This window comes from Mirounga angustirostris, unplaced genomic scaffold (genome assembly GCF_029215605.1).
Source record: "Mirounga angustirostris isolate CCGP_5_RB_7025 unplaced genomic scaffold, mMirAng1.0.hap1 SCAF_3, whole genome shotgun sequence".
In the NCBI taxonomy this organism is placed as follows: domain Eukaryota; kingdom Metazoa; phylum Chordata; class Mammalia; order Carnivora; family Phocidae; genus Mirounga; species Mirounga angustirostris.
The window spans coordinates 175,759,029-175,783,508 of NW_026991711.1; the positions used below are offsets into that span (position 1 = coordinate 175,759,029).

General features: G+C 39.8%; 1 long non-coding RNA gene across 3 annotated transcripts in view; it reads right to left on the reverse strand.

The window, feature by feature from the left end:
* LOC123838872 (uncharacterized) overlaps positions 1–5,848 on the reverse strand; it is a 202,939-nt gene extending 197,091 nt beyond the window's left edge. For all 3 annotated transcript variants that reach the window (XR_010409848.1, XR_010409849.1, XR_010409850.1), the window contains exon 1: positions 5,715–5,848. This is a non-coding gene — a long non-coding RNA (uncharacterized LOC123838872). The remainder of the gene's footprint in view (positions 1–5,714) is intronic.
* Positions 5,849–24,480: the final 18,632 nt, after the last annotated feature.

The following is a 24,480-nucleotide window of genomic DNA, read 5'->3' on the forward strand; positions in this document are numbered from 1 at the left end:
AAGGGAACTGCCTCAAACATATTTAATGGTGAAAGAATAAATACGTTCCCTCTAAGTTCAGGTACAGGAAAAAGATGATTGCTCTCACTGTTTCCATTAAACATTGTATTATAGGTTCTAATCAGGACAGTCAGGCAAGAACAAAAGGTAAAAACATACAGATTGAAAAGGAAGAAGCAAGACTTGCTTTATTTACAGACTACATGATTGCTAGGTAGAAAATCAGATGGAATAAAAAAAATCAATTGGATTTCTATATCTTAGCAATGGACCACTGGAAACTGATATTAAAAGCAGTATTTTTATAATAATAATACAAATATGAAATACTTATAGATAATTCTGACAAAAGATATGAAAGCCCTATGCCTTGAAACCTATTCTATAAAGCTCCTAGATGACAACATAGGGGAAAACCTTTGTGAATTTGGATTAGGCAAAGATTTCTCTGGCACTACATCTAAAGCACAATCCATAAAAGGGAAAAATTTGTACATTGAACTTTATCAAAATTTAAAAGTTATGCTCCTAAATGTCCCTGTGAAGATAATTAAAAGACAAAGGATAGCCTAGGAGGAAATATTTGCAAATAATATATCTGATAAATAAGTTATACCCAGAATTTGTAAGGAACTCCCAAAATTCAATTAATAAGAAAGCAAAACATATGGGCAAAAGATTCAAACAGACACTCACTCAAGAAAGTGTATTTGGCCATTCTAACTGGTGTAAGGTGGTATCTCAATGTGGTTTTGATTTTAATTTCCCTGATAGTTAATGATGATGAATATTTTTTCATGTGTCTGTTAGCCACTGACAAGCCAAGAAACAACAAATGTTGGAGAGGTTGTGGAGAAAGGGGAACCCTCTTACACTGTTGGTGGGAATGCAAGCTGGTGCAGCCACTCTGGAAAACAGTATGGAGGTTCCTCAAAAAAAATTAAAAATAGAGCTACCCTATGACCCAGCAATTGCACTACTGGGTATTTACCCCAAAGATACAGATGTAGTGAAAAGAAGGGCCATATGCTCCCTGGTGCTCACAGCAGCAATGTCCACAATAGCCAAACTGTGGAAAGAGCCAAGATGCCCTTCAACACGTGAATGGATGAAGATGTGGTCCATACGTACAATGGAATATTACTCAGCCATCAGAAAGGATGAATACCCAACTTTTACATCAACATGGATGGGACTGGAGGAGATTATGCTAAGTGAAATAAGTCAAGCAGAGAAAGTCAATTATCATATGGTTTCACTTATTTGTGGAACATAAGGAATAGCATGGAGGACATTAGGAGAAGGAAGGGAAAAATGAAGGGGGGAAAATCGGAGGGGGAAATGAACCATGAGAGACTATGGACTCTGAGAAACAAACTGAGGGTTTTAGAGGGGAAGGGGGTGGGGGGGTGGGTTAACCTGGTGATGGGTATTAAGGAGGGCACATATTGCATGGAGCACTGGATGTTATACACAAACAATGAATCATGGAACACTGCATCAAAAACTAATGATGTACTGTATGGTGAGTAACATAACATAATAAATTTAAAAAAAAAAAGAAAGTATATTTGGCAAATAAGTGCATCAAAAGATGCTTAACATCTTTAGTTATTAGGGAAATGCAAATTAAAGGACAATGAGATATCACTACAGATTTGTTGGAATCATGAGTATTTAATACACTGGTTCATACCAAGTGTTGGCAAGGATGTGGAGCAATTGTAACTCTCATACATTACTGGTAGGAAAGCAAAATGGTGTAGACACTTTGAAACACAGTTCTTAAAAAGTTAAACACACGCTTATCATAAGACCCACAATCCCACTGCAAGCTGAAATAAAAACTATCTTCATACACAAAAAATTTATACATGGGTGTTTATAGCAGCTTGATTCATAATTTCTCCAAACTGGAAATGGCCCAGATGTCCTTCCACAGGTGAATGGTTAAACAAGATGTGATATATACTGCACAAATGAGGTTAACAAAAAGGAATTAGGGGCTGATATAATCGACATATAAATGAATCTCAAAATAATTACACTGAGTGAAAGAACCCATAATTCCTTCCCACAAAAGATGCAACAACCAGGTAGAATATCCGGTGTCTTCCCCCACCAGCCAATGGGATTCAGAAATGATGTTTTTTTGTCGGTGATACCCATGGTATGAAACATTCGGAAGATGTCAGAATCCATACCATGTGATTGTGCCTTCAGACACTAGTTTATTCTCTGGTCTGCATTTTGGGATCATTTCTCAAGCAACTGACATTTCTTTGGACATCTACCCACCCTCCCCCTACTACTGCCACTACCACAAAGTAGTTTCCAGAGCTGTGACTCAGAACCTGGAAGCTGTTAGACTCATGCCTTGGGCAGCTCAGGCATTCCATGATACAACCCTTCAGTTGCAACTTTCATGCTTCTAGCTGGAAATGGGGAAAATGTGGCCATCTTTAGATATAAAATAGACAAAATCCCTCCCAGTACTTAGAATATTCCTGCCAGAAACCTCTAAAATCAGATTCTCCAGAAACATAGCCTGGGCCTATAACCTGACTCATTCAAGTCTCCCTTTTGCTGAGGATGTGAAGCATGGAGAGCTGCTCTTGCCCAGAGTGAGTACAAACTCACTCTGCAACACGGGTGAAGCATGGGTTCACCTCCTTTGTGTCTGGGTCTCTACTTTATGCTTCTTTCTTCTGCCTCCATTTTGATCAGTGGGTTCCTTTCTTAATAGCCTCTAAAACCAGCTTTGATTTCTAATTATATTTTTCAATCTCCCACTTAACTCAAAAAATCCATGACTGGTTTTCTTGTTAAAACCCCCAGCTAAATTCATCCCAAGGGAATCTCTTCTGTGGTTTGCCTCTATAGTCACCATCTCCCATCCTATCCGTCCCATCCTTCTGAGGATGACCCAGCAACCCAGCAGCAGGCCTGAGTCTCCCTAGTCACTATACACACTCACTCTCTGGTTTTCCTGAGCTGCAGTAGTTGCACATCCTCTGGTATTACGAGAATTCCCAGAACCATTGTACTCACAGGAATTCTTTCTACCTCTTCCAGACCAAGTAGCTGCATGTAGAGTTACACATTCCTAAAAGCGACATCACTGGCATGTCATCTGTCCCCCAGGCCATCTCCAATCCCTACCGCCTTCCTCCAATTCAACTCACTGGCATCACTGCCTGTGCTAAACTGTGAGTGGGAAGGTGAGAGTAGAAATTTCTGGACCAGGAGGCATATGCCTGAGTGAGTGGGAGAAGGGCATGAATACAGCCTGCTAGGACCTCAGAGAGAGTTAACTAATCCCTGGAACCAGAAACACTAGATAGTCCTACAATATCTCCATAATGCAAACTTGGCAGTTTGTGTTACTGCCACCTTCTTACTGAAGAAGGTAGTGATTAGAAAGGGGTGAAGAAAAGAAAAAGAAGAGAGGAAGTAGTGAGAGAATGCAGGATGCTGGCTTTCCTCCTCCCCCTCCTCCTCCTCCTCCTCCTCCTCCTTTTTCTTCTTCTTCTTCTTCTTCTTCTTCTTCTTCTTCTTCTTCTTCTTCTTCTTCTTCTTCTTCTTCTTCTTCTTTTCTTCTTCTTCTTCTTCTTTTCTCCTTCTTCTTCTTCTTCTTCTTCTTCTTCTTCTTCTTCTTCTTCTTCTTCTTCTTTTCTTCTTCTTCTCCTCCTTCTCCTTCTCCTTCTTCTTCCCTTTCTCCTTCTCCTCTTCTTCTTCTTCTCCTTCTCCTTCTCTTCTTCTTTTAATGCCTTCTTGCACTGTTTAGTTGAAAACCAAGAGTTCTGAGAAAGTTTAGTCATGCCTTTCCAGCTTTGCCCATCACTGGACTCCTTCTGGGTTACCACTGCCAAATATTTGAATATTTCTGAGAGATTTTTTTTGTGTGTGGAAATATGGTCAAAGGTTTCAGGGAAATAGACAAGTTTCTGAGAAGTTGGACTCCAAGAAAAGGGTTCAGTGTGAGTGGAAAGGAATATTTTAAACAAATCTGGTCCTAAGACCTCAGCTATATTCAAGAGTGATTAAGCAGTATTTAAGAATTAGGGAGAAAAATGCCAAGGGGTATAAAAGTCTTTATTTTTAAAGATGAAACAAAGAGATTAAGTATCTGAAGTACTGCTGGAAGACTAGACTGTTTTGATAGAACTATTCTCCTTCTCTCTTTTTTTTTCCTTTTTATTCCTCTTTTTAATTTTCATCTTAGTAATGTGTATGGCATGGCAATCCATTCCATTAACCTTCCAGAGAGAAGTGGCCAAGAAATCTCAATCATGAGTCCAGGATTCTATTCACTTCTTGATGACAGTGTAGCCAAAATGGAGGTTCACTTCTTAAGGTGAAAGCCAAAGGTCCTGAAAACTCATACAAAGTGACAAAGTAATGCACCACCTGTGTACCCACCTCATTTTCTCCTTGTCCATCTATTCCTCCACTTGTATCTCTCTTCCCTAAATAAGCAGAACCTCTGCATTAACGTGCAATAAGCACATCTATAAAGATGGACTTCATCTGTTTTCCTCTAGTTATTTCACCTCCAGGAACATGATTTTTTTCCTAATGTGTAAGATTTCACTCTAGTATGGCCTTTGGGTCTGACATTCCTAAATATCGAACACCCTATGTTCTAGGTCTCTTCATCCTTACTTGCTTTCAAAACTAAGAGTATGTAAAACCAAGCAAGATTCCTCAGTTAATGTTTGTCTGTTCAGCGGCTTTCTTTGTTACACCAAGCCCTCTAAAAAGTCACTACAGAGATAGAGATATAAAAGGGCAATTAGAAAAAGCAGGTGGACCTTCAAGAATGTTCAGGGGTCTCTATAACATTCAGACACTGAATGTCAGAGTTTGGAAGGAACTTAGGAATTATAGCCCAACTTCTGCCAATCTCACCAGCTGTGGCATTGGTCAGGGAGTGGACACACCATTTGCATTCTCTGAGCTATGTTAGTGACAAAGCCAGGTCTGGGTCCTAGGTTTTCTGATACCTTTCTTCCATGAAGCATTTCCAATCATATTATCTTGATGTTTGTTCAATCTTGGGTGTAAATGAGAAGAAGTTTTGTTTCCACCTAGGATGAGCATGGTACCCTGTATTGAAAGTGTTCTCAGCTCTCACGGGCATCAGCTGTGAAGAGTCAAGTTAGCTCCAGGGGCTGACTAGAAGAGAGACTCCAAAGCAATCACAGAATCCACCATCAGCTCTGAAACCACCAAGAAGCAGCAACCCTCTTGGGAGAGACCAGCATTGACCATTAGTTCTCTTTTTCTAGAAAACTGTTTTCTCTCTCAAGCCCCCCAGCCCCAATATCCAGCCTCAGCTCTAGAAAAGTGAATCTTCCTTAAAGAGCCAGCACTTGACCTTGCTGAATAAGGGCTAGAGAGCTATTCATTCATCATGGAAAATTTCCTAAGCAAAAGGAATGCATTTATCTTAATTCTACCCTTATGTTTATATGATTCTTTTCCTGGGGACTTCTACTCTTAATTGCAAAGAAAGATGGAGAGAGAAAAGAAAATCCTCAAAGAACACACTTTATAGCTCCCTGTACTCAGGTCATGCTGATAAACTAGGCTTGCGAGCAGAGCAATTTAGGTTTCTATTACCTCAAGCAACCAGGGTTATGTGGTCAGACCATTTCCTGAAAGTGTTCTCCTTCCCTGAAGGCCCACCCATTCCAGCCCATTAGACTTGCCTTGAAGGTTGTCTGGGGTTTACCACTGCTCCTCAGGACTTGAGCTGAACCCTGGGAAAGGCAGATTGTAGAACTATTGAGGAAAAGACAAGAGAAAATAGGAGTTAGCATAAACAAGAGGAATTTAAATTACACAACCAGCAAAAGTTGGCCAGAGTGAATGCTCAGTGCTGGAATATATTTTAAAATCTCCATGAATAGCTTAAGATTTAGATCAAGCCAAGGGGCAGAATAAAATAAAGATAAAGAAGAATGAATGAGAGAGATACTTATTTGATTCATTTTCCCATCTATGAATACTCTGAGGTTCAGGCTAGAGAGAGGACGCTTGGTCATTTGTGAAGGCAAGCTGTCTGAAGGGCGTTTTCTCTCTGGTTCAGTGTCATCCCTCTTCCTGGCCTTTGTATCTCCCAGCCCCAAGCACCATAATACACTCACATCCTAAACCTGTTTTGTGGCTTAGTCACTTGCCAGCACTTTGCTTTCCTCTTCAAGCTCAAACTTCTGAACTTTGAATTCAGATGCCTTCTGTCAACCTTATTTAACACACCCCAACTTCTCTCTCTTCACCTGCCTACTCCTCAGTCTTGCCTCTCCACCACCTTGGCCCTCAAATCAACCAGGACCAGCCCCAGCCAGAGATAATGAGACAAGCCATACCCACCATTTGAGCCTCAAATCACCTTAGCCCCATCTCCTCTTCTTTGTGGGTTCTAATGACCATACTAGCCCCTATTTTATGTGTGAAATTCCCAGCATCTTCATGGACAAGACTGCCTTTCTCAGGATTCAGGGTCCAGCCTTCTAGAATTCCCTAAATCTTCCTTCCTCAAGAACCTGACAATAGGTAAGGATTTGAAAACAAAATTTGGACCAAGGCATGAGTGCCTGAAAACTGACCTCACAAGTGACCAGACTGGGTACTAACAGTAACAATGCCATTTTCAACTCCATAATCTCATTCCATCCTCACAGCCATCCTGTGAAGTGGCATAGAGACGTATTATACATATTTGAAGTCCCAGTTAAGGAAGGAACTTGTCTGAGGTGATGCTAATAGTTTTCCTCTCACCTAGAGTAAAAACCAACCTCTTTAGCATGGCATACAAGGACATAGATGATCTATTCTGTGTCTTTCTCTCTGACCTCATTTTCCACCACTCTCTGACTCTTCATTGATTTTTCTACTTTCTGCTAAAGTATAACTTTCAAAAGTTTAAAACATTATTTTCATAAAAATATGTAACCAACACATGTCAAATGTTTTACTCAAGTCATTAATTAGTGAGAGAACCTGTTAAGATTTGTTCAGAAGAGAATTTGAAGAACAGACATATATGTATACATAGGCTGTCAGAAATGTTGAAGTAAATTTGCTAATAGATGCAAAACTGGTTAATATCATATGAGACCATGAAATACAACATTTGTATCAATGCAACTGATACATATTTGGTTAGGCTGATCAAGAGAAAAAGAGAGAGGACTCAAATTATGAAAATCAAGAATGAAAGAAGAAGCATCATAACCAATCTTACATAAATAAAAATATACTATGGGAATACTGTGAACAACTGTATGCAAACAAATTAGATAACTTACATGAAATGGATAAATTCCTAGAAAGAGGCAAATAATAGAAATTTAATCAAGAGTTATAAAAATAGGAATAGATCTATAACAAGTAAAATAATTGCATCAGTTATTTTAAACTTAACATTCAAGAAAAATGAATAGCAATCCTCAAAACCCTTCCAAAAAAATGCAGTGGAGACTACTTAACTTCTTATGTGAGACCAGTATTACTTGGTCCTCACACACAGAGACATCACAAGAAAATAATATTGGAACAGACTAATCTTCCATATGTCTATAAATATAGACACCAAAAATACTCAATAAAGCACTGGCAAACTGAATCAAGCAACATATAAAAAGGATTATACACCAAAACCAAGTGTGACTTATCCCAGAAATGCAAGGTTAGTTTAACATCTGAAAATCACTTAAGGTAATACACCATATTAGTAGAATAAAGGACAGAGCAGGGCACCTGGGTGGCTCTGTTGGTTAAGCGACTGCCTTTGGCTCAGGTCATGATCCTGGAGTCCCTGGATCGAGTCCCACATCGGGCTCTCTGCTCAGCAGGGAGTCTGCTTCTCCCTCTGACCCTCTCCCCTCTCATGTGCTCTCTTTCTCATTCTCTCTCTCTCAAATAAATAAATAAATAAAATCTTTAAAAAAAAAAAGTACAGAGCAATATGGTTATCTCAGTAGAAATAGAAAAAATAACTGACAAAAATCCCAAATTTTTCATGATAAAAAAGCACTTAGCAAATCAGAAAGAAAGGACTTCTTTCTGTGTGATAAAGACCATATATGGAAACCCACAGCTATCATACTTAATAGTGGGAGGCAACAAAAAGAAATAGAAGGCATCCAAATAGGCAAAGGAGTCAAACTTTCACTGTTTGCAAACAACATGATATTCTATGTAGAAAACCCAAAAGACTCCACCAAAAAATTGCTGGGACTGATACACAAATTTAGTAAATCTGTTGCATTTCTATACACGAATAATGAAACAGCAAAAAGAAAAATTAATGAACTGATCTCATTTACAATTGCATCAAAAACCATAAGACACCTAGGGATAAACCTAACCAAAGAGGTAAAAGATCTGTACTCTGAGAACTATAGAACACTTAAAAAGAAATTGAAGATGACCTCGGCCATAGCCACTTCTTGCTAGACATGTCACCAGAGGCAAGAAAAACAAAAGCAAAAATGAAGTATTGGGATTTCATCAAAATAAAAACTTCTGCATAGGAAAGGAAACAATCAACAAAACTAAAGGCATCCCTTAGAATGGGAAAAGATATTTGCAAATGATATATCTGATAAAGGGTTAGTATCCAAAATCTATAAAGAATTTATCAAACTCAACACCCCAAAACTAAATAATCCAGTTAAGAAATGGGCATAAGACATGAATAGACATTTTTCCAAAGAGGACATAGAAAAACAACAACAACAAAAAAAGAGGACATACAGATGACTAATAGACATATGAAAAGATGCTCAACATCACTCATCATCAGGGAAATACAAATCAAAACCGTGATGAGATTCCACCTCAGACCTGTCAGAATGGCTAAAATTCACAACACAGGAAACAACAGATGTTGGTGAGGATGCAGAGAAAGGAGAACCCTCTTACACTGTTGGTGGGAATGCAAACTGGTGCAGCCACTTTGGAAAACAGTATGGAAGTTCCTCAAAAAGCTAAAAATAGAACTACCCTACAACTCAATAATTGCATTACCAATACTTAGGTATTTACCCAAAGGATAAAACATACTGATTCAAAGGGGCACATGCACCCTGTTGTTTATAGCAGCATTATCAACAATAGCCAAATTATAAGGGGCATCTGAGTGGCTTAATTGGTTAAGCATCTGCCTTCGGCTTAGATCATGATCTCAGGGTCCTGAGATTGAGTCTCGAGTTGGGCTCCCTGCTCAGTGGGGTGTCTGCTACCCCCTCCCTCTACCCCTCCCTCCCCCCCATGCTCACTCTCCCTCTCTCTCTCTCTCTCTCTCAAATAAAATCTTTAAAAAAAACCCACAATAGCCAATTATGGAAAGAGCTCAAATGTCCGATGACTGATGAATGAATAAAGAAGATGTGGTATATATATACAACAGAATATTACTCAGTCATCAAAAAGAATGAAGTCTTGCCATTTGCAATGACATGGAGCTAGAGTGTATTAGACTAAGTGAAAAAATTCAGAGAAAGACAAATGCCATATGATTTCACTCATATGTGGAATTTAAGAAACAAAAGAGATGAACATAGGGGAAGGAAAAAAAAAGAGAAGGAGGCAAATCATAAAGGAGACTCTTAACTGTAGAGAACAAACTGAGAGTTGTTGGAGAAGAGGTGGGCAGAGGGATGGGCTAAATGGGTGATGGGTGTTAAGGAGGGCACTTTTTGTGATGAGCACTGGGTGTTATATGTAAGTGATGAATTGCTAAATTCTACTCCTGAAACTAATATTACACTACATGTTAACTAGAATTTAAATAAAAACTTGAAATATTAAAAAAAAAAATAGTGAAAGGCTGAATGCTTTCACAGTAAGATCAGGATCAAAAAAGATCATACATTCTTACAACTTCTTTAACATTGTTAGGGGGTCTAGCCAGGGCAATTAGGCAAGAAAAAGAAATAAAAGTCATCCAGATGAGAAAGGAAAAAGCAAAATTATCTACTTGCATATGGCATGATTTTGTATATAGAAACTCCTAAGGAATCCACTAAAACACTATGAAAACTGGTAAATGAGTTCAGCAAAGTTGCAAAATACAAGATCAATATAAAAATATCACTTGTACTTCTACATACTAGTAGTGAAAACTTAGAAAATTAAATTAATATTTTAATTCTATTTATAATAGTAAAATACTTAAGAATACACTTTATTTTTTATTATGTTCAGTTAACATTTTTTTATTTGAATTCAATTAGCCCACATAAGAAGTACAAGACATACACTGAAGATTACAAATTGTCATTGAAAGAAATGAAGGAACATCTAAATAAGTGGACAGATATTTCATGCTCATGGATCAAATGATCATCTTAATTATTAAGATGATTTTACTCCCCAGATATAAAACTATCCCTATCGAGATACCAGCTGCCTTTTTTTTTTTTTTCAGAAATTGACAAGCAAATCTTAAAACTCCTATAGAAATTCAAGGGATTCAGAAGAGTTAAAACAACCATAAATAAAAACACACATAAATTGATGTTCAACAAGGATGCAAAGGTAATTCAATGGGGAAAGAATCATCTCTAAAAAATGGTGCAGGGACAACTGGATAAGAAACAAAACAGATGAACATGGGGGGAAAAACAGGGAGGCAAACCAGGAAACAGACTTAACTATAGAGAACAATCTGATGGTTACCAGAGAGGATAGGGGTGGGGGGAGGGGTTAAATAGGTGATGGGTATTAAGGAGGGCACTTGTGATGAGCACTGGGTGTTGTATGTAAGTGATGAATCACTAAATCCTGAAACTAATATTACACTATATGTTACCTAAATGGAATTTAAATAAAAACTTGGAAAAAAAAAGAATTAACATAGACCTTTACCACATAACATACACAAAATTAACTCAAAATGAATAATATACCTAAATGTAAGAGCTTAAACAATAGAACTCTTAGAAGAAAACATAAAAGCAAATCATGGTCTTGGGTCAGGCAATCATTTCTTTGATACAATATCAAAAGCACAAACAAAAAAAGAAAAACCAGATAAATATAACTTAAAATTTAAAACTTTTCTTCTGCCAATAATACCACCAAGAAAGTGAAGACAACCCTTATAGTGGGAGAAAATAATTGCAAGTCATATATTTGATAAAAGACTTCTTCCCAGAATATATAAAGAATTCTTAAAACTCAACAGTAAAAGACAAGTTTAAAAATTGGCAAAAGCTTTAAATAGACATTGCTCCAAGAAAAATATAAAAATGGCCAAAAAGTGCATGAAATGATGTTCAACATCATTAGTCATTAGGGAATGCAAATTGAAACCACAAGAAATCACCTCTTACCCACTAAAATGGTTATAATCAAAATGATGGATGATAATAAGTGTTGGCAAGGATGTGGAGAAATTGGAATCCTCACACTGCTAGAGGGAATGTAAAATGGTGCAGCCACTTTGGAAAATAGTTTGACAGTTCCTGAAAATACTAACCATGGGCCTGTCATAGGACCCAGCAATTCCACTCCTAGGTAGATACCCCCAAAGAAATTAAAACATGCATTCACACAAAAACTGGGCTTGACTGTTCATAGAAACATTAGTCACACTATCCCAAAATTAGAAATAATCTAAATGTCCATCAACTAATAAATAGAAAGACAAAATGTGATATTTCTATGTAATTGAATAATATCTGGTAATAAAGAATGAAGTATTAATACATGCTATAACCCTGCAAATTATGTTAAGGGAAAGAAGCCCATCCCAAAAGACCACATAGTGTATGATTACCTTTATATGAAATTTCTAGAATAGGCAAATCTATAATGACAGACAATAGATTAGTGATTATCTGGGGCTGGTATGGGGGAGAAGGATGATGGAGGGGTTGATGGAAGGGATCCTACTAACAAATATGAGATTTTCTTTACAAGGTGGACAAAAATTGTGGTGATATTTGCATAATCTTGTGAATATACTGAGAAAATATTGATTTAAATGGGTGAATTGCAAGGTAAAAAATTTTAACTCAATAAAGCTGCTTAAAATGTATTGTTGGGGGCCATCTTTCCTACAGGGTAGAATTCAATTATATCTCTATTGGGCAGAATTAATTATATTGCTTTAGAAAAGAATCATTTGCATGCCTATCAGTTTTCTACAAATTGAATTCCACCTCAATGTAATTGTAAAGTAACTTAGGCAATCAAAATTAAGTCAAAGAGGAATATCTCAACATAATCAGGTAAACCCCAGAAAAGACCCTCAGTGATGCCCAGCTGCCCTCTGAAAGGATAATATCTTGCCCATTTCCAAATCCTGTACTGTTTTTCTATGACATGCCTTTGAAAATCTCCAGCATGTCCCTACCAAAAGGCCTTTTCCAGTTCTATGCTTTCTGCTTCAAGCTTTGTATGTATCTTAACCTGGCTCATTTTCCCTTTTCATTCTGGTCTCTGTTCAACTATTCCTTTCTAAGAAAGGGAGCATCCTCTTTTTGCACCAGTATTTACAAAATTACAACCACCTGGACTGTCTCCTGTTATCTGACTTAGATGGGGCATTGCAGAAAAGGTGAGAGGAAAGGGGGAGAAGAGAAACAGTAAGGAAGAGGGGGAAAGGAAGAGCAAGGAAAAATCAGTGAAAGCCAACATATAAATGGAAATCTATGCTTTCAAAAACTCAATTTCTTTTTGAATTCAGCAAAGTGTCATTAGTAAATAGGCAACGAGTTTCTACGACAATGGTGTGAATCAGGACCTCAAATGAGCCCCACAAATCAGTGAACTAGGAGTCAGAGGGTGTAAGAGAAAGAGCACAAGGGTAAGAGTTATGGGACTTAAGTTCTATATTTGGTCCTGCCAGCAGTGAGTTGGGGGTCTACGGGGTATCTCTCTTCAAGAAATGTCTCCCCAGCAAGTAGACAGTCAAGGTTCTATGCCCTACAACCAACAGTTACACATAAGACATCATCCCTACTGAGAAGAGGCTCCTTGATGACAAAGCAAGAACACAGTACTGTTGAGAATTAAAATAGGAAGAAAGGGTTTGAATCCTGGGAAAGGAAAGTAAGTTTTGAAAGATGAACATGATTTTCACAGTATGCAGTTACCATAAAATGTGTTATGTAACAGCAATTTCAGGAGCAGAGAAAGGATAAAGACCTGTTAGAGAGCCCTAGCATCCATTTTCACTAAAGGATGGGTACATGGAGGAGGGATGGGGCTGATAAGGCTGGAGGCATGGAATGGACCTGTGCAAATCATGCTTGATCAGCTTAGAGTGGGGGAACCCCTGAAGGTTTTCTGTTATTTATGAGATTACAACTCAAGTTTTGTCTCATTAAGATCAAGTCACCTTGGGGGCGGAGCAAGATGGCGGAGGAGTAGGAGACCTGGATTTCGTCTCCTCTCAGGAATTCAGCTGGATAGGGATCAAACCATTCTGAACACCTACAAACTCAACAGGAGATCGAAGAAAAGAAGAGCAACAACTCTCTCATCAGAAAAGCGACCACTTTCTGGAAGGTAGGACGTGCGGAGAAGTGAATCCCAGGTGATATTCGGGTGGAAAGAGGGCGGGGGAGGGGGCCTCCGTCAGCCACTTCTGGCAAGTGATAGAGCCAGAGCACAAAATCGGAACTTTTAAAAGTCTGCTCCGCTGAGGGACGTCACTCTGGTGGCTAAGCGGGGGGTGGAACCCTCCGGGACAGTGTGGTCTCAGGACCCTCGGGGTCACAGAAAGACCAGGGGTGCCTGAGGGCAGCAGAGCTCCCAGGTAATGGAGCAGGGAAGCCGGCTGCAGAGGCGGAGCCCAGGCGCGGGCTCTCAGCTCGGGGTGGCCATAGACCGTGATCCGCGGCACAGTCGGGCCCCTGCTCCTCCAGCAGGGACCCAACAAGCAGCAGATCCGGGGAGACTCACCTTCCTCCCCCGGGGGGAGCAGCGCGGGAGCCACTGCAGGGATCTGCTGGGTTTGGAGACTCCACCCGGGGTCGGGTGCCAGAGATAGAGACGCGCGGTCACAGGCCGGGTGAGCACGGAGTGCGGCCGGAGACCGGGGAGACGGGAGTGACTGACGGCTTTTCTCTGGGGGCTCACTGAGGAGCGGGGCCCCGAGTTCTTGGCTTCTCCGGGCAGAGATTGGGAGGCCTCCATTTTCACTCTCCGCCTCCAAAGCTGTACGGAAAGCTCGCAGAGAACAAAAGCTCCGGAGTGCAAACCCGAGCAGATTACTTAGCCGGGAGGGGGCAAGGGCAGGGCAATTCTGCCTCCGGCAAAGACATTTGGAAACCACGGCAACAGGCCCCTCCCCAGAAGATCAGCGAGAACAGCCAGCCAAGACCAAGTTTACCGATCATTGAGAACAGCAGAACTCCAGCGCTAGGGGAATACTGCACATAGAATTCATGGCTTTTTTACCATGATTCTTTAGTCTTTCAAAGTTAATTTTTTTTTAACTGTCTTTTTTTTTTTTTTAATTTTTCTTTTTCCCTTTTTCAACCAACATCTTATCAATCCCGTTTTTTAAAAAACATTTTTATTTTTCATTTTTGGAGTCATATTCTATCCCTTCATAGTAGTTACCCATATTTTTGGCACATATATATATAAGTAGTTCTCTCTTTAAAATTTTGAGATAGTTTCTTCTAACAGATTAAAATATACCCTAAATCTCTAGTATATGGTTTTTTCTACTCCCCTGCCTGATCACATTCTCTCCCTTTTTTTTCTTTTTTCTTTTTTTAAATCCTCTTCTTTCTTTTTTCAAACAACTTCTTATCAATTCCTTTTATAAAATTTTTTATAATTTCCATCTTTACAGTCATATTCCATCCCTTCATCATATCAACCCTTATTTTTGTACATATATAAGTTTTTCTTTCTTTAAAATTTTGGGAGGCACTTTCTTCTAACAGACCAAAATACACCCCAAGTCTAGTGTGTGGCACTGATCTATATACCAGGCTGATCATATTTGATCACATTCTGTTTTTGGTTGTTGTTGTTGTTTTGTTTTGTTTGTTTTTGTTTGTATCTTTTTCTTTTTCTTTTTCTTTTTTTTTCTTTTTCTTTTTTCTCTCTTTCCATTTCTTTTTCCACTGCTTCAGGTCTTTTCTGACTTGTTTAGAGTATATTTTCTGGGGTCGTTGTTACACTGCTAGCATTTTGTTCTCTCATTGATCTATTCTTCTCTGCACAAAATGACAAGATGGAAAAAATCACCTCAACAAAAAGAACAAGAGGTAGTACCGACTGCCAGTGACCTACTCAATACGGACATTAGTATGATGTCAGATCTAGAGTTCAGAATCATCACTTTAAAGATACTAGCTGGGCTTGAAAAAAATATGGAAGTTATTAGAGAAACCCTTTCTGGAGAAGTAAAAGAACTAAAATCTAACCAAGTAGAAATAAAAAAGGCTATTAATGAGGTGCAATCAAAAATGGGGGCGCTAACTGCTAGGATAAATGAGGCAGAAGAGAGAATCAGTAATATAGAAGACCAAATGATGGAAAATAAAGAAGCTGAGAAAAAGAGAGATAAACAACTACTGGATCACGAGGGCAGAATTCAAGAGATAAGCGATACCATAAGACGAAACAACATTAGAAAACTGGGATCCCAGAAGAAGAAGAGAGAGAGGGGCAGAAGGTATAATGGAGCAAATTATAGCAGAGAACTTCCCTAATTTGGGGAAGGAAACAGGCATCAAAATCCAGGAAGCACAGAGAACCCCTCTCAAAATCAATAAAAATAGGTCAACACCCCGACATCTAATAGTAAAACTTACGAGTCTCATAGACAAAGAGAAAATCCTGAAAGCAGCTCGGGAGAAGAGATATGTAAACTACAATGGTAGAAACATTAGATTGGCAACAAACCTATCCACAGAAACCTGGCAGGCCAGAAAGGACTGGCAGGATATATTCAGAGCACTAAATGAAAAAAATATTCAGCCAAGAATACTATATCCAGCTAGGCTGTCATTGAAAATTGAAGGAGAGATAAAAAGCTTCCAGGACAAACAAACACTAAAGGAATTTGCAAACACAAAACCAGCCCTACAAGAAATATTGAAAGGGGTCCTCTAAGCAAAGAGAGAGCCTAAAAGCAACATAGACCAGAAAGGAACACAGACAATATACGGTAACAGTCACCTTACAGGCAATACAATGGCACTAAATTCCTATCTTTCAATAGTTACCCTGAATGTAAATGGGCTAAATGCCCCAATCAAAAGACACAGGCTATCAGACTGGATTAAAAAACAAGACCCATCAATCTGCTGTCTGCAAGAGACTCATTTTAGACCCAAAGACACCTCCAGAGTGAAAGGGAGGGGCTGGAAAACCATTTGCCATGCTAATGGACACCAAAAGAAAGCTGGGGTGGCAATCCTTATATCAGACAAATTAGATTTTAAACCAAAGACTGTAATAAGAGATGAGGAAGGACATTATATCGTACTTAAAGGGTCTATCCAACAAGAAGATCTAACAATTGTAAATATCTATGCCCCTAACATGGGAGCAGCCAATTATATAAGGCAATTAATAACAAAAGCAAAGAAACACATCAACAACAATACAATAATCATGGGGGACTTTAACAGCCCCTCACTGAAATGGACAGATCGTCTAAGAAAAGATCAACAAGGAAATAAAGACTTTAAATGACACACTAGACCAAATGGACTTCACAGACATATTCAGAACATTCCATCCCAAAGCAACAGAATACATGTTCTTCTCTAGTGCCCATGGAACATTCTCCAGAATCGATCACATCCTAGGTCACAAATCAGGTTTCAACCGGTACCAAGAGATTGAGATCATTCCCTGCCTATTTTCAGACCACAATGCTTTGAAACTAGAACTCAATCACAAGAGGAAAGTTGGAAAGAACTCAAATACATGGAGGCTAAAGAGCATCCTACTGAAGAATGAATGGGTCAACCAGGAAATTAAAGAAGAATTTAAAAAATACATGGAAACCAATGAAAATGAAAACACAACTATTCAAAATCTTTGGGTTGCAGCAAAGGCAGTCCTAAGAGGAAAGTATATAGCAATACAAGCCTTTCTCAAGAAACAAGAAAGGTCTCAAGTACACAACCTAACCCTACACCTAAAGGAGCTGGAGAAAGAACAGCAAATAAAGCCTAAACCCAGCAGGAGAAGAGAAATAATAAAGATCAGAGCAGAAATCAATGAAATAGAAACCAAAAGAACAGTAGAACAGATCAATGAAACCAGGAGTTGGTTCTTTGAAAGAATTAACAAGACTGATAAACCCCTGGCCAGACTTATCAAAAAGAAAAGAGAAATGACCCAAATCAACAAAATCATGAATGAAAGAGGAGAGATCACAACCAACACCAACGAAATACAAACAATTATAAGAACATATTATGAGCAACTCTATGCCAGCAAATTAGATAACCTGGAAGAAATGGAGGCATTCCTAGAGATGTATCAACTACCAAAACTGAACCAGGAAGAAATAGAAAACCTGAACAGACCTATAACCACTAAGGAAATTGAAGCAGTCATCAAAAATCTCCCAAAAAACAAAAGCCCAGGGCCAGATGGCTTCCCAGGGGAATTCTACCAAACATTTAAAGAAGAATTAATACCTATTCTTCTGAAACTGTTCCAAAAAATAGAAATGGAAGGAAAACTTCCAAACTCATTTTATGAGGCCAGCATTACCTTGATCCCAAAACCAGACAAAGACCCCATCAAAAAGAATTACAGACCAATATCCCTGATGAACATGGATGCAAAAATTCTCACCAAAATACTAGTCAATAGGATCCAACAGTACATTAAAAGGATTATTCACCACGACCAAGTGGGATTTATCCCTGGGCTGCAAGGTTGGTTCAACATCCACAAATCAATCAATGTGATACAATACATTAACAAAAGAAAGAACAAGAATCATATGATCTTCTCAATAGATGCAGAAAAAGCTTTTGACAAAGTACAGCATCCTTTCTTGATCAAAACTCTTCAGAATATAGGGATGGAGGGTACATACCTCAATATCGTAAAAGCCATACAGGAAAAACCTACAGCGAATATCATTCTCAGTGGGGAAAAACTGAGAGCTTTCCCCCTAAGGTCAGGAACGCAGCAGGGATGTCCACTACCACCACTGCTTTCAACATAGTATTGGAAGTCCTAGCCACAGCAATCAGACGACAAAAAGAAATAAAAGGCATCCAAATCAGCAAAGAAGAAGTCAAACTCTCACTCTTTGCAGATGATATGATACTTTAGGTGGAAAACCCAAAAGACTCCACCCCAAAACTGCTAGAACTCATACAGGAATTCAGTAAAGTGGCAGGATATAAAATCAATGCACAGAAATCAGTGGCATTCCTATACACCAACAACAAGACAGAAGAAAGAGAAATCAAGGAGTCGATCCCATTTACAATTGCACCCAAAACCATAAGATACCTAGGAAAAAATCTAACTAAAGAGGCAAAGGATCTGTACTCAGAAAACTATAAAATACTCATGAAAGAAATTGAGGAAGACACAAAGAAATGGAAAAACGTTCCATGCTCATGGATTGGAAGAACAAATATTGTGAAGATGTCAATGCTACCTAGAGCAATCTACACATTCAGTGCAATCCCCACCAAAATACCATCCACTTTTTTCAAAGAAAGGGAACAAATAATCCTAAAATTTGTAGGGAACCAGAAAAGACCCCGCATAGCCAGAGGAATGTTGAAAAAGAAAAGCAAAGCTGGCGGCATCACAATTCCGGACTTCCAGATCTATTACAAAGCTGTCATCACCAACACAGCATGGTACTGGCACAAAAACAGACACATAGATCAATGGAACAGAATAGAGAGCCCAGAAATGGACCCTCAACTCTATGGTCAACTCATCTTTGACAAAGGAGGAAAGAATGTCCAATGGAAAAAAGTCTCTTCAACAAATGGTGTTGGGAAAATTGGATAGCCACATGCAGAAGAATGAAACTGGACCATTTCCTTACACCACACACAAAAATAGACTCCAAATTGTTTAAAGACCTCAATGTGAGACAGGAGTCCATCAAAATCCTAAAGGAGAACACAGACAGCAACCTCTTTGACCTCAGCCGAAGCAACTTTTTCCTAGAAACATCGCCAAAGGCAAGGGAAGCAAGGGCAAAAATGAACTTTTGGGACTTTGTCAAGATAAAAAGCTTTTGCACAGCAAAGGAAACAGTCAACAAAACCAATAGACAACCGACAGAATGGGAGAAGATATTTGCAAATGACATATCAGATAAAGGGCTAGTATCCAAAATCTATAAAGAACTCATCAAACTCAACACCCAAAGAACAAAGAAACCAATCAAGAAATGGGCAGAAGACATGAACAGACATTTTTCCAAAGAAGACATCCAAATGGCCAACAGACACATGAAAAAGTGCTCAATATCGCTCGGCATCAGGGAAATCCAAATCAAAACCTCAATGAGATACCACCTCACACCAGTCAGAATGGCTAAAATTAACAAGTCAGGAAACGACAGATGTTGGCGGGGATGCGGAGAAAGGGGAACCCTCTTAAACTGTTGGTGGGAATGCAAGCTGGTGCAGCCACTCTGGAAAACAGTGTGGAGGTTCCTCAAAAAGTTGAAAATAGAGCTACCATATGATCCAGCAATTGCACTACTGGGTATTTACCCCAAAGATACAAAAGTAGGGATCCGAAAGGGCACGTGCACCCCGATGTTTATAGCAGCAGTGTCCACAATAGCCAAACTGTGGAAAGAGCCAAGATGTCCATCGACAGATGAATAGATAAAGAAGAAGTGGTATATATATACAATGGAATATTATGCAGCCATCAAAAGGAATGAGATCTTGCCATTTGCAACGACATGGATCGAACTGGAGGGTATTATGTTGAGCGAAATAAGTCAAACAGAGAAAGACATGTATCATATGATCTCACTGATATGAGGAATTCTTAATCTCAGGAAACAAACTGAGGGTTGCTGGAGTGGGGGTTGGGGTGGGAGGGATGGGGTGACTGAGTGATAGACACTGGGGAGGGTATGTGCTATGGTAAGCGCTATGAATTGTGCAAGACTGTTGAATCTCAGATCTGTACCTCTGAAACAAATAATGCAATATATGTTAAGAAAAAAAAAAGAAGAAGAAGAAGAAGGTAGCAGGAGGGGAAGAATGAAGCGAGGGAAATCGGAGGGGTAGACAAACCATGAGAGACGATGGACTCTGAAAAACAAACTGAGGGTTCTAGAGGGGAGTGGGGTGGGAGGATGGGTTAGCCTGGTGGTGGGTATTGAGGAGGGCACATTCTGCATGGAGCACTGGGTGTTATGCACAAACAATGAATCATGGAACACTACGTCTAAAACTAATGATGTAATGTATGGGGATTAACATAAGAATAAAAAAAATTTAAAAAATTTAAAAGATCAAGTCACCTTAAGTGCTGCTAACCAATGAAGTGGGAGGCACAGAGCCTGAAAAAAATGTTCAGGAAGCTGTCTCAGCCACTTGTCTTCTATAAGCCTCTGTTCCTTCATCTACACAAGGGAAGACAGGGGCAAGCTAGTATTGCAGGTCGCCAGTCTCTTCCAACATTCTGCTTCTAGGTTTAACTAGATGTAAGGCAAATGGAAGATAACTAGGCAATTCTTAGGAGAGGTGGGTGCCACATTGGACAAAGGGGTTAAAGGAGACCCAGGAGAATTTGCCACTGATTGTATGTGTGTCTCTGTTGTTATTCTTAAAGTAATTGAATGTTCCCCAAGATTATTCAATAATTCAGTCTCATTTTGTTAGAGGCTAATTTATTATTTTTAGCATTCCTTAGGTACAGAGCCATGTCTTATTTGTTTCTGACCTGGCCAATGTTTGGTGCTGAGTAGGAGCATCATGCATGTCCCATGAATGAATGCATTTGAAGGTCCTAACGCTAACTCTATCACAAAAACCAAGCACGAAATGTCCAAGTGCTTAGTATAACAGAGTTTGAGATCAAACACCTAGTTCCTTCATGTTTCTTTTGGGAGACTATTTTCCCTGTTTATCCCCACCCTCCTTTGCATTGGCTTCTCCAAGTTCTGGTTTCTCCTAAGCATTTTAAGAATGAGTAGCCATTCTTAATGCTAACTGTTCAGTTTTTTCAAAATGAAAATTTAAGCAAAGTATGCAGACAAGCAGAGAGGTAAGCATTGATCTCAAGAAGTTGGGGCTGTCCACTGTATTACCCCCCATTATTTTCCACTGTGGGCTCCCAGATGGGTTGGATGGGGCTCAGTATTCTTCAGTTTATTCCATGTCCTGCCCAGCCAGCTCCCAGGAGCTGAGTCCAGTCTGGAACCTCAGATCTGTAGATTGTGGATTTCCCCAAATTCCAATCTTCATCCTTGAAAGGGTCTGCCCTGCCAGGGACCCATCCTCTTGATTCCAGTTCAACAATCTCGCCTGTTTGGGCAGGACCTGCTCTCACCAACCTTGGATGTAGTAATGTGTTAGGAGAGGAGGAGGATTAAATTCTTCTCCCTGTTACTTCTTGCCCTTCCTGAAATAGTCAACTGGACTCTAACACTTGGTTTGGGGAAGAATTTTATCCTGAAGCCATCTGGCGAGACAGAGGAAATGTCTTTTTATATTCTGCCCTCCTCAACAGTACTGGGCCAAGATAGATTCATGTTTGTCTCATAAACAGGACATGAGTGTGGCTTCTGGGGACACCTCATTGTAGGGCAGTGGGGTCAAGAGGAAAAGAGGATGGGAAAGTAGGACGCTACTCTGCCTCTACCCATCACCAACGTGGGGACTTGTCTATAATCTAACCTCTAAAGCCCATTCTTCCACACTGATAAATTGAGGGTGAGACCCACCTATCTTACCTCAGATTAGTGAAGTTAAAACAAAAGAGGAGTAGTGAAAGAGGACCACTGACATGGATGTCAATCATGATCAACAGAGTCCTCTATGAACAGGCTCTTTACTGAGTTTTACTGGTGGATTTGTTCATCTAGTGTAGGACACTTTGGTCCATTCAAATGATTCCTGCACAAGTTCAACCCAAAGAGTGCAACATAATTCCTTCTGTATCTCCTTTTCTCAACGTTATCATGTCTACAGGACACACTGTGTTTCAGTGCATAACTGCACATCAAATAAAAGTGAATTAGAGAAAAGTGGTATCTAACCAAACTTTGAGTCCTTGGTCAGGGACATAATCTGTAGAAAGAGTCTGGCTAAATAATTGTATATAACACTACTGAGTAAAATATGGAAGTACCAATAAAGAATTTTGGTAAACTTTTGGAGCCTCTTGTTCTGAGCCAAATTCACCTGTAATGAAGACAAATACCCATTAGTGAATCACTCAGGTGGTAAACAAGAGACAAGGTAATGCCTTTGCTTTCACAGCATATGAATGGCCTCTCTGTCAGGACTGTGGGTGGAAGCTGCCATGGCCCAGAGGAGAGTCCTGCCATCCTGAAGATGCTACCATATCATCTCTACACACTCTTTCTTTTTGTAAATTTATGTCTGTTTATATATATAATCTCCTCTTCTCTCTTTGCCGGAAGCTCATTTTACTGTGGATCAAAATTAGTCAACTGGAGTGTCCACTACATTATCAGTAAGGTCTAAAAATGGTCTGGATTGGTTATCTGATGTACAGGAAAGGGGTAATGATCCTGAGTTGAAGAGAATAGGTCAAGTAGCCTGAGGCCCAGGAAACACAAGCATAATATGGATTTCTACTTTCTGTCTTTGGCATAGTTCCAAGCAAATGTGTTTTTTTCCACTTTACATCCCAAACTCAGGTAATGAGGTAGGAAAAGTTAATGTAACTGAGACAGAATTGAAAACAATGAGGTCTGCCAGTCTGGCCTCCCATCCTAATCACTTGCCAGATATCCACCCAGCCGAGCTGCTACAACACTGTAAAGGAAAGGTCTTGGGATGTCAAATAACTGCGTCTAGGCCTGTCACTTCTCCTCATTTTGCTTATGCCTGGCTGTGTAACAGAGAGCAGGTCACTTCTCTCTGGAATTTTCCACCTATAAAGTTATATTACAGCTAAGAGCTGACCTACCAGGGGGAAAGAGAGCAAATGTCAGCACTTCAGCACCCTGGTGTTGTATTCGGGTTGCTCAGCCTAAGGATAGTGATGCATGCCTCTGTCCACAGAACATAGATGTGTGGCTACCACTTCCTGCTGTGTCTCCAACCCCAGGCCCAGAAATAGTCTTTCTATTCTTTGTTGATTTTTTGTTTGTTTGTTTGCATGTGTTATTTTCTTTGTAGGTTATGAGGAGTTGGGGTAAAAGAGGAGGGCTAGTGATCTAGGATCTCTGTGGGAGCTGGATTTCAGTTAAGAGTCTGAGCACTTGTTTACACCAGATATGTGTGGTTAGGCATTGATGGCTGGGAAATGGTGTGTCTAGCAAGGCAGGAGAGGAGCCAAAGCAGAGAGTGGGTGACAGAGGGTGATAAGCCCAAGAATGGATCCCCTAAGAGTCCCAAGACCCATGCAGAGGGGCCCAGACCTGCATAGATCCCTACAGTTGGGAGCTGGCATCAGGAAGTGAATTTACAAGAAGCAGTTGGCCCTTCAGCCCAGGGACTTCCCTTTATGGCCTGGCAGCCAAGGTCATGCAGGTTCTCAGTATGGGGGCATGGAGAGTTGCTGCCCAAGCATGGCTGTCAGACCCCCCAGATTCTCAAGATTTCACCATTGTCCCTGGTATGTTGGCTAGGCATGCCTCACTCCTTCCCCACCTTCTGATTCCCAGGAAAAGGATGCCAGCCTTTCTGCTTTGTCTGGGAGACTTCCGCTGTGTTTCTGAAAATTGCCAGCCTTCAAGTAGAGGCCTCCAGTCCTCCTCCAGTTCAATCCAGCTACAGAAAGGACATTCACTCCCTGCTTGCACTTTGACAACGGAGAGCCCACTCACCTGCTTTAGCAGGAGGATAATCATGCTGGCACACTCCCCCTCTCTCCTTTTCCACCTCCTCTCAAATTTTACTCAACATAGGCTGGAACACCCACCTAATTGAAACCATTCTATTCAGAAGCAAGGGGGATGGGTAACTTGTTTCTGAGACCTTGATCTTTCTGAAAATTTCCTCATGTGTTTTTGCTGAGTCATTTCTAATTTTTCTGGTCCCCAGTTGTTCCTCTCATTCACTACTTCTGCCCCATTTGTTGGGTCCTTACTGTGTTGAACTCAGACACAGCAGTGTCTTCTGGGAACAGATGCACTGAGATGCTGTTGCTCTCCCCTCCACACACACCAGAAACCTCATGAAAGCTTCCTGGAAAAGGAGTTGGCCTGTAATTACAGCTCAGGACACTTCCTTTTCAAGAAAATTTTACATCTGTAGAAAATGATACCCAGGTTTTTTTTCAAAGTTACATAACTCCAAAAAGTAAAGTACAAAAAAGGTAAAAGAGAACAAT